Source organism: Cibotium barometz, chromosome 39 (genome assembly GCF_041138505.1).
Source record: "Cibotium barometz isolate CiBa-2024 chromosome 39, ASM4113850v1, whole genome shotgun sequence".
In the NCBI taxonomy this organism is placed as follows: Eukaryota; Viridiplantae; Streptophyta; class Polypodiopsida; order Cyatheales; family Cibotiaceae; genus Cibotium; species Cibotium barometz.
In genome coordinates, this window is record NC_141084.1 from 28,249,070 (window position 1) to 28,259,317 (window position 10,248).

Genomic DNA, 10,248 nt, shown 5'->3' on the forward strand with positions numbered 1-10,248 from the left:
TTATGGTTTCTTGTGTACATATAAAAACTCACTTACATGATAATCACAACCATATGCAAGCTTCCCCTCGTCGTCGTTGCTTATAACCTTGCCACTGTGTTTGAAAATTCTAGAAGTTTAGGGAGTGAAGCTAGGTATGGTAATGCTCTAGTTGTTCAACTCTTTCTAAAATTCAAACAATCTCAGTCTCTTTCCCTCTTTGCTAGATTATACCTCTCGATCCATTTCTCCATAGCACTTGACTTGAGGATGCAAAATTTATTAATCTTCTCTTGCAATGCCACATCCATTGTTCTCTGAACCCCTTGTCCTTGAGACTCTTCCCCAAAGAATTGATCATCCTCTTCTTGTGTCCACAATTGTGGCATATATGGGCCCGACATACTAAGAAACTATAGTATGTATACAAGAGATTATTGAACAAGCCATCCCATTGCCATACTACACTTAGGGTGAGCTTTTTGATGAACAAAACCTTTCAGTATCTTCATAAATCTCTCAAGGAAAAACATCCATTGGTTATAAGCAACACCTGCTACTATAGCAACCTTGTCAACCACATGAACAAGTAGGTGCAATTGAATGGTCAGGAAACTTGTTGGAAAGAATTTCTCCGCCATTGTACTTCTTCAATGGATTTTAGGCGAGATACTTCCAACGTATTTCTTCTAATCTCCTTACTTGATATTGACCGTACCATTGCACTAATCTTGTATATTGTCGCTCTTATATCTTCACCGAGGCAATCCTTAATGTCTATTGCGAGCACAAACTGTAAGCTTTTGTGCCAGTCATCATGAGACTTAAAGCCACTAATATCTTCATCCTTTGTGAATTCTCCCTTCAAGCAATGCATACAACTAGTGGGAGTATGAAGCTCACTGATGCACTTCTTTACATGCCACTACTCTTCTTTGGTTAGACCCAAGGTGCTCTAGGGAGAATCAGTCTACTCCGTGTGTCCATAAGTGATGCATGCGATCTACCTCTTATAGATCATCCCTTTGTGTCTTGCTCTCTTTAGCACCTATGACGATTTTCCAAAGCATATCGGCTATGTTATTTGAAAATGTGCATAGGGTCAAGAAGATGATCACTCTAGTATGGGAGTAGATGGAAGATAGATAGCTGCTTCATTCCGAGGGTGAACAACTTGTATCCACTTCCCATGCCCTCCTCCAATCACTTGGCATTAGCACACGAGGAGGCCTCCCTAGAAATCTCTCTCGTAACTCATGGTTGTCAGGGAGATACTTTTTGTGGCCCTCATGGAAAACCTTCCTCAAAGCTCCTGAGTATCGAGCCTCTAATCCAAGCCCACATACAATGCATGCATTATAACTAGATATTGAAAGCTCTGCCAAACATGCTAATCATTGTGATGAGATATGAAAATAATACAAAAATACCAAAATCGTGAAAATAAATCAGATCAAGAAATCTTAGAATAATTAACTTACCAGAGCACTCTCTGTAGCATGGCCAATCATGCATGGTCCATATAAGTATTGCTCGCACTATTGCAGCCCTTTCTCCAAACCGCTTAGACGCATCATGAACTTGGATACCATCCCAGAACGTGCGTAGCTCGTCAACTAATGGAGCCAAGTAGACATCCATGTTCTTAACCTTGTACTTCCCTGGAACTCTCAAGGAAAGTAAAAGATTACCTTTCTTTATATTGCTAACCATGGTGGCACGTTATAATTCACTAGGCAAATGGGCCATGTACTCCATGATGAACTTCGGAAGCCAAATGGATTGACTCTATCCATTGCTAGACTGAGACGAATATGACGAAGATCTTTCCCAAAATCCACCCACTTTCTTCGATATTCCTCCATGCTGGAGAATTAGCAAGGACACGCATAACGTCATCTATGGATATGATGTTTTGATGCCAAGTCATTAAAGATGCAATGAATTTGCATCTGAACATTGTTTAACACTAGTTCTATAATTGGACACTAAAGCTTTAGTGTCCTGTTTCTCACCAAAACTTTGGAATTTTTTGGGGAACCTAGAAACAACATTTCTACACCTTGTTTCAACCATAGGTCAGTTAAAAGTCAAAAAATAAAGGGGATTTTTCATGATGTCAAAACACAAGCTATATTAGAAATTTGACAAAAAACACTCTAACTTGAAATTTTCATTGAAATTTAAAGCTGTTTTGTCAAAAATCCCATAAAATGCCTATAACTTCTTGAATAAATCATGTTTTTCATGTTTGTAAAAGTCAATTGGTAGAACTTGGGATTTCAAAACAACACAATCTCCTTTAGGTCCTAGTTCCTAAGCTACTTGTGAACTATAACAAAAATCTCATAAATATCAAGATGCTGAAAAAGAGAAAAATTTTGGCCTTCCAACAAAGGTACTTCCATAAAACTAGGGTTATGTTAGTGCAAATTGGCAATCGGAAATGATTATATAGTTCAAAACCAAGTTAATACATTTTTTTGGGATCCCAAGCTCAAGTAAATCTTGCTACTTGAGCGCTATCTTAGTTTTTCAATCGTGCTACATTTTTCAAAAATTTTAAATTCTCTCAACAACCATGAAACAAAGGTTTTAGGTGCCCAAATTATGTTTGTACAATGTACCTTAGCGAAATTATTCTATACAGACAAAATGTTGCAAGTTTACTAAGGAGTGTAATGTGTATGACTCAAGAATCTAAATCCAGAATTTTTGTTGTGTGCAGTTTTGACATTTTGAAACAATTAATATTTGTAGCTTACTAAGGGGCTTTTACATATAACTTTAAGATCTCAATGGATAGAGTAAGCATTGTATCACCTTAAAAAACTTGCAAACACATTAAAACCATGTATTGGTTTGGATACAAATGGATGCTAAAAAGTGGTGTATCAAACACACACAGCTTCCTACTATTTTAGACACTCTCAATTGAATTTTATTTCATGTGAAACTTGGCAAAATCTTTGACACAAATATGAAATAATTACTTGGAATTTTTCACGGGGCTTTGTGATTTTTTTCTCTAAGCTTATAAGGCGGTTTTCTCAAACCAGAGTTGCAGTCTCATGCAAGTTCTATTTATGGGTGTAAGTTTTGAAATGCTCATATGAGACCATCCATATATAGATTGCAAGTTTAATATAGAGAGGGAAGTGCGGAGAACTAAAATGTGTGCTCCACGGTAAATTGGTAGGCAAGCAAGCCTACATAGCTCTTTCTCCTCTCGAGAAGCATGCTCCACATGTCATCTGATGTCTTCTACTTCTTGGGCTGTTGCATGCTCCAAATCATGATTGTCTACTCCATGTCTTATGTATGTAGGGCATCTATCATGTCAGCCATGTCATGTTATAGAACTTGATCCAAGGTCGTAAAAGCTTACTCATGTTCCAATCCCATCGAGGTTTCCTCTACCCTTGCTCTTTTTGTTTTGCTCAGGTTGGATATCCACCGGTTCATTGTTGTCTAGGCGAACATTGAGGCCAGTAAGTAGATGCTGTAAGTGCTCTATTGGAATTATGCCCCATTTTTTAGAATGCTTGTTGCAAATTCTTGGATGTCAGGAAACTTGGTACTTGCATGGACACATTGTTTTCTCCTCTAAATTGACAAAATTTGAAAGGTTCATAGCACTCAAAGTGTTATTTCTCATTGAAGTTGTTCTTATGCCTAAAGAGATGCAGAAAGAATCTTTATATCAAAAATAAGAATTCTCTTACATTCTATAAATAGATGTGATAAGATGTGATATGAATCAGATAGATGAGAATGAATAGAGAATGGATGTGATGAGAATAGAAGTGATGAGAATGAGAGGTAAATAGATGTGATGTGAATCAGATAAATGTGAATGAATAGATAAGATGTGATGTCATGTGAATCAGGATGTAAATGAATGATATAGGATGTGAATGAATGTGTTAGCATGTGAATCGGGATGTGAATGAATGTGTTAGTATGTGAATCGGGATGTGAATGAATGTGTTAGCATGTGAACGAGGATGTGAATGAATAAATCCTGGGATGTGAATGAATGATATAGGATGTGACTGAATGTGATAGCATGTGAATCGGGATGTGAATGAAGGATAAGGGATGTGAACAGATGTGATGTGATGTGAATCGGGATGTGAATGAATGATAAGGGATGTGAATGAATGTGTTAGCATGTGAATCGGGATGTGAATGAATGAGATGTGATGTGAAATGGATGTGATAAGATGCGATGTAAACTGGATAGATGTTAATGTATGTGAAGTGATGAGATGTATGGGTAGATGTAAGTGGATGAGATCTCATGAGGATAAATGAGGAAATAAGTGATGAGATTAAAAAATGTTAAAATTTGAGCTAAATGATGAGCTATGGTGGATCAAACACTAGAATCAACATAATTAACAAAGTGATTAGCAAGTGATTAAGACGTAATTAGTGAATAATTAGCACATAGATTAATGTAGGCATGGATACTCAAAAACTAGCAAATTCTCATTAGGGCTATGCCTCAATTTATAGAGTTTACATCAAGCATCAAATCCCATTGATTTCTCCATGATTCACTCCCAGAATATCTCCACCTTTTGCCTGATTCTCTCCACCTCTTCTCTTTTCCCTGAATATCTCCCACAGAATATCTCCACACTCCTAAATTCCCTCATGCTACCCATTATTCTCTCCCAGTAGATTCTTCTCATCTTTTCACAGGTTCTTTCACAATTACATCTTCTCTTTTATAGCCTCTATCCAAGAGCTTGTTCCCACACACACCCTATTCACTTGTATATTTCAACACCTCCCCTCAAGTGAATAATCCTAGCACACCTGGACCCTGTATCAAGTTTTCCTCTTACTTGATAGCCCGCGACCAGTGCCTCAAGTCCCTAAACTCCATAGTCCTTGACACTCTCTCTCTCTATGTGTCCAAGGCTACTATAAGTGCCCGCGACCTTGACTAAAGTGCTCACACATACATCTACCACGTGGCCTACATCATCGGTGGCTCAGAGGTGGTTTTACTTTATTGGGGCAGGTTACATTGGGTTGTGGGTTCTCTCTCTCTCTCTCTCTCTCAGAAAAGATGATCCGACTCCACTTCCCTTGGAGCCTCCATGAAGTTTGCCGATGTCGTTCCTTCTTCACTGGGTTTGCTGTAGCAGTCTCTCGCCATGTGTCCTGGCTTTCCACATTTGTGGCAAGTGAAGGTCCTCCCTCCAACTCTGCCTCTTCCTCGAGAGAATCCTCCTCGGGTGAAGAATGCTTTTTCCTCTCCTGCTGTTGAGTCGAGCTCTTTCTTCTCTTTGCCTCTGCTCTCTTGCTCTAGTAGAGCTGCTTCTATCTCATGTATCTTCAGTTCAGGTACATTCTTTAGTGTTGCTACAATGTTTTCATAATCTCCTTTGTCCACACTCTTCAAAAGTACAGCTAATGCTTCATCATCTTCTACCTTTTTGCCAATAGCTGCCAGCTGTTGCTTAATGCTTTTATATTTGTTCAAGTGTCTGATTAAAGGTTCACTTTCCTTCATGTCTAGTTTGTAGAATTGCATTAACAAATTTATCTTGGAATTTTTTGCTTGTGTACCAAATAATTTATTGAGTTTATCCCATGCATCTTTTGCCCACTGTATCCCTGTGATATGATGAATGATCTCATCATTTAAACTGAGTGAAATAAGCCCCAATGCTTTTTCATTCCTACTCTTTCACTCATTTTCCCCTCTCTCTGGGCATTCATCTCTCCCTTCAACTAATCCCCACAGATTTTTCCTCATCAGCAAATACATGGTTTTTGTTTGCCATGTATAAAACTGTTCCCCATTAAATTTGGCTATTTCCTGTGCTGAATTCATGGTGATGTGAAGGGGGTCTTACCTCTTGATCCAAATTCAAGATTCAAGGGCAGTGTCTACCCTTTTACAACTCAATCTGGTGTTTAATAGATGATTACAACAATTTTATCAGCATAAAATCACCAGAAATTACATTAAATTGAGAGTAACCAATTTGTACGGGATGGTTGGAGTATCAAACCAACTCCGATTTGCAATCTGAAGCTTTAGGGATCTGCAGATTTGATGAAGAGCTTGGATCTCTCTGTAGACTTGATGAAATTGATTTCTGTCTTCACCAGCTTGTAGAGCATGCTTGAAAACTCCTTGGGCTAGGAGGAATTGAAGCAATTTGTCTTGATGAAGTAGCAATGGCAAAATCTGCAGAGAAAAAAGGCGCCGGCAAAAATGACGATTTCTCCTGATTCCTTCGGCGGTTTGCTGCGCCGTTTCGATGACCTGGTAGCCAGGGGTGTTGGCTAGATTAAGCTAGAAGCTTGTGCCCTAATTTAGAGTATGCAAGGTGCTAGAGATCCTCCACTGGCTGGGGGTGAAGGGGAAGAGTGAAAACTCACTAAAAAACTTGATTTTTTGCTAATTACCTACTAATCTTGATAAATTCACTAATGGGCTCATAAATCTGGTTGATTCTAGGCATGGCTCTGATACCATGTTGAAATTTGAGCTAAATGATGAGCTGTGGTGGATCAAACACTAGAATCAACATAATTAATAAAGTGATTAGCAAGTGATTAAGACGTAATTAGTGAATAATTAGCACATAGATTAATGTAGGCATGGATACTCAAAAACCAGCAAATTCTCATTAGGGCTATGCCTCAATTTATAGAGTTTACATCAAGCATCAAATCCCATTGATTTCTCCATGATTCACTCCCAGAATATCTCCACCTTTTGCCTGATTCTCTCCACCTCTTCTCTTTTCCCTGAATATGTCCCAGAATATCTCCACACTCCTAAATTCCCTCATGCTACCCATTATTTTCTCCCAGTAGATTCTTCTCACCTTTTCACAGGTTCTTTCACAATTACATCTTCTCTTTTATAGCCTCTATCCAAGAGCTTGTTCCCACACACCCTATTCACTTGTAGATTTCAACAAAAAAGATGTGATTAGATGAGAATGGAAATACTTATGAAATGAATGTGGATTGATGTGTGGATAATGTGGATTGACGTGAATGGATGTATGGATGATGTGTGGATAATGTGGATTGACATGAATGAATGTATGGATGATGTGGATTGATGTGTGGATAATGTGGATTGATGTGGATGGATGTATGGATGATGTGGATTGACGTGTGGATTGATGTGGATGGATGTATGAAAGATGTGAATGGATGTGTGGATAATGTGGATTGATGTGGATGGATGTATGGATGATGTGGATTAATGTGGATGATGTGGATGGATGTATGGATGATGTGTGGATAATGTGGATTGACGTGAATGGATGTATGGATGATGTGGATTGATGGGTGGATAATGTGGATGGATGTATGGATGATGTGGATTGACATGTAGATTGATGTGGATGGATGTGGATGGATGTATGGAAGATGTGGATGGATGTGTGGATAATGTGGATTGATGTGGATGGATGTATGGATGATGTGGATTGATGTGGATGGATGTATGGATGATGTGGATTGATATGGATGGATGTATGGATGATGTGGATTGATGTGTGGATGATGCAATTGGATGTGATTTGATGTGGGAATGATGTGATGTGATAGGAATCAATGAAGAAAAAAAAATTATGGGAAGATGAGAAAAGATGGGGACTAATGTGAAAGGATGTGGAGTGATGAGAAAAGATGGAAATATTGTTGAAATTGTATTTGTATGTGAAATCTGTTTTTAAATGATGTCAAGAATGCTGGGGAAGTATTTTGACTGTCTTGTGAATGAGGTTGTGAAGACCTATCTGTTAAAGTTGCAACTGCTGTGACGGAGAGTCAACGGAGGACCTCTCGCGTAGCAAGGTCGACCGAGGTCTTGACTAGCCTCGCTTTGATTTAAATGGTGAGCTTCTGGTACAGTGGATGAGGGACCAAGGAAGCAGCCTATGAGTGAAGTGCTAGGTGACTTGCGAAGGATCCTAGAGGGTGCTGACCATATGGTGCTCGGGCTCAGGGTCACCGAAGATACCCACACGTACATCGGGGAAGATATTGAAACAAGGAGTAAGAGTTGTTTTCTGAATTTGGGCATGGATCTGGTTGATTGACCTTGCTGGTCCTCAACGGATGAGTCCATGGCTCTTTTATATAGATCTGTTGGTTGATCTTCAATGGAGACTCTTTTATATAGTTCTGTTGGTTGATCTTGCTGATATTCAATGGAGACTCCATTTTTGTTAAAGTGAATACTTGCCGGTTACTATGAGGCAGGAACTATCAAAAAGGCCCCTGAGTGGATAGCGGGTGAGCGTTATGGTTGCCAATGATGCCATAGGTACACCGATGAAGGAATGTTTGGAAATAAGGATTCAACTGAATAATTAGAGGATTATGATCAGTGACACTATGGTTTCATTAAATGATTGTTTTAAAGACTGCTGAATCTATGAAAAAGGCAATTTCATATTAGGTGTGTAAGTGGTGTGACTAGTTTTAAGTTTGCATGAATATTCGGCTAGGGGGCTTGGGAACTGTTTTCCCTGGTACTCGAGACAACCTAACCAAATTCTTAATTGGATCCCATCAATACAGTGGTTGGGCGATTGGCTAACCCATGGGACTGGATGGCTGGACCGATGGATCCCTAAATTGAGACTCAATTCTGTTCTGGTTTGATAGATGAAGTAAATCCTGAACAAAAATTGTTCTATGGAAAAGAATCAACCCTCTCAATGAGGAAAAAAGCATTGGTCTCTATGATCCAAGTACAATCTTTTCCCTGATCTAACTATGGGACTTATGGGTTCGGTCAGATCAGTTCAGTTAGTTAAGGCTTTTGACTATGTTAGTTATCCTTGAATCGCCCGTGCTTTCCGGGCAAGGGAAGTTTTTCTGGGTTCGAACCGATGGATTAGTCTCTTGTCCGGATATCCGTGGGCGAGGCCCCGAGTGTGGGACCGTGCCCCGCACAAGAAGTGCTACTTCCGTTGCTACCACCCTTGAATTTGTTGCGCGGTAGGGATAGGGACCTCACAGTTTGCTTGTGTTGTGTGTATTTGCAGGTCTGCCTATCTTTACACAATCTCTTTACTTCCAGGTATGGGCCATAAACCCTTGCTGATTTTGTTATTTTTTCTCTTTTTTTACTTATATACAAGAGGCCCCGAGATGGGGAGGTGGGTAGATAAAGCATGTTGTATAGGATTTTTTCCTTTTATAGAGTTTATGCAAGAAGCTCATGCATAGAGCTTGCATAGGCTTCTTGCAAGCTCAATGCATAGGCATCTTGCAAGCTTGCACATGAAGCTTATGCATAGATCTTGCATAGGCTTCTTGCAAGCTCTATGCATAGGCTTGTTGCAAGCTTGCATATGAAGCTTATGCATAGAGCTTGCATAAGCTTCACAAGCTTGCAAGAAGCCTATGCATAGCCATTGTAAGAAGCCTATGCAAGCTCTATGCATAAGCTTTATGCAAGCTTGCAAGACGCCTATGCATAGAGCTTGCAAGAAGCCTATGCAAGCTCTATGCATGAGCTTCTTGCATAAACTCTATAAAAGGAAAAAAGCCTATACAACATGCTTTATCTGCCCACCTCCCCATCTTAGGGCCTATACAACATGCTTTATCTGCCCACCTCCCCATCTCAGGGCCTCTTGTATATAAGTAAAAAAAGAGAAAAAACAACAAAAGCAGCATGCTCTATGCATAGCCTTGAAAGCTCTTACTTAGGTTTTACCTCTTTGTATACATGCTCCTTGAATTCAGCTTTATGCATGCTTCTCACAAACATGCTTAATGCATCTAGCTCTATGCAAGCTTGATGCATCAAGCTCTATGTAGTCTTTATGAATACATGCTCTATGCATCAAGCTCTATGTATGCTCTATGCATTAAGATTTATGCATAAGCCTATTCTTAAGCTTTATGCATTAAGCTTCTTGCATTAAGCTTTATGCATAAGCCCATGTGTGTAAGCCTATACTTAAGGCTTATTCTTAAAGCCTATGCCTCATGCCTATGGCTAAGACCTATGCTCAAGCTCTATGCATAAGGCTTAAGCTTAGGCAAAGAGATTGAAGCTTATGCATAGAGCTTAAAGCTTATGCAAAGAGATTGAGGCTTCAAGCTTATGCAAAGAGTTCTTTCTTTTTTGATGTGGAGTGCTATACATGTATGGATTTCAAATGAGTGCTATGCATGCATGGAGCATACATAGGCACCATGCATGCATGCATATAGATCATGCATAGAGCTTTTCTCATAAATGTTTTACTAATCACTTTT